The sequence below is a fragment of the Cariama cristata genome, unplaced genomic scaffold (assembly GCF_000690535.1).
Source record: "Cariama cristata isolate BGI_N322 unplaced genomic scaffold, ASM69053v1 scaffold35150, whole genome shotgun sequence".
Classification (NCBI taxonomy): domain Eukaryota; kingdom Metazoa; phylum Chordata; class Aves; order Cariamiformes; family Cariamidae; genus Cariama; species Cariama cristata.
The window spans coordinates 6,784-8,034 of NW_009596973.1; positions in this window are offsets into that span (position 1 = coordinate 6,784).

The following is a 1,251-nucleotide window of genomic DNA, read 5'->3' on the forward strand; positions in this document are numbered from 1 at the left end:
CAGAAGGTGAAATGCACCTGTTCATTTAAAGATGAAGATACGCTTCCTTCCAAACAACTGATGAATGGACTCCAGGGATATGGGGTTGTTCAGTTAATACAATGTGTTTGTTTTCCTCCCAGGAGTTCCAGTGTCAAGGCGCAATCTTCAAGTCAATCTCTTTGCATATTAGCACAAATACAATCTTATTTTCAGAACTAGTTTATCTTGTTAAATTTAGAATTTTACAGGGTGATGAGGACAGAATTTGAAGGCAAATACAGGTAGAAATAAGATGATTTTATAAGGGAAATAAGGCAACTAAATGAAAATAATTAAAAGGTATTACAATGTTGGTTTTATCTAAAGAATAAAAGAATGAGTGTGGGAGCAGCCAACTGGGAGGCTCCACTTCTCAGATTACATTATCGGGGTCCCCCACGCAGCCTTGCTCCTCTGTCCTTTTTGGTGATGCACAGCAGTCTCTTACCATACAACCTAACAATCAGGACTAACCCTGTTGATCGGGCGTCATCATTTCAAAGTGCTGTACAACCGTCTATCAATGATTCCCCAATACAGGTCTAGGAACAAGGTAACTTCTAGCGGAAGTAAGACACCTCAGATCTGAGTTTATAAAATGTGGAAACCCACAACTTCCATTCTAATGAAGGATGTGCAAAGCCCTTCTCTGTCATCTGGGGTCCCTAAGAAGTTCAGATGCACACCAAGAGCGAGCGGCACTGTGTCACCACAACAGAGGACAAAAAGATTTCAGTGCCCCAGTTACAAGCACTTCACCTGCCGTCCTGCCCTGGTGTTTGAAGCAGCAGCAGTAGGAACCCAAGGTGAATGCAAAATCCATCACTGTCACTACTTCTTCCTCAATAAAGGGTTTGCCAACAAGCTGAAGAAGTCTGTTAAATGTACTGTGAAAATCATATTTGACATCAAGTTTTATGCGGTAAATTGGCCTAGCAACAAGAAGGAGTACTTTTCATTGGTGTTCAGCAAAAATAAGGGGACAGGTTTAGTTTGCAGGTGAGATATCAAATGCTTTATTGCACTTTGCAGACAAGTACGAAATAGAGGGCTGAGAAAGACTATCTGGAGGTCACCTAGCACCACCTTCATGCGGAAAAGCAGAATGTTTGCTTCACACTAGAGTTTCCCAGGTCTGCCTGCCCTCCCTTCTTCCTGTTTCCATCACTTTTCCACTTTCCAGTCCCTCAACTGCCTCATTTTTCTGGCCAGTTACCAACTTTTTCCTTC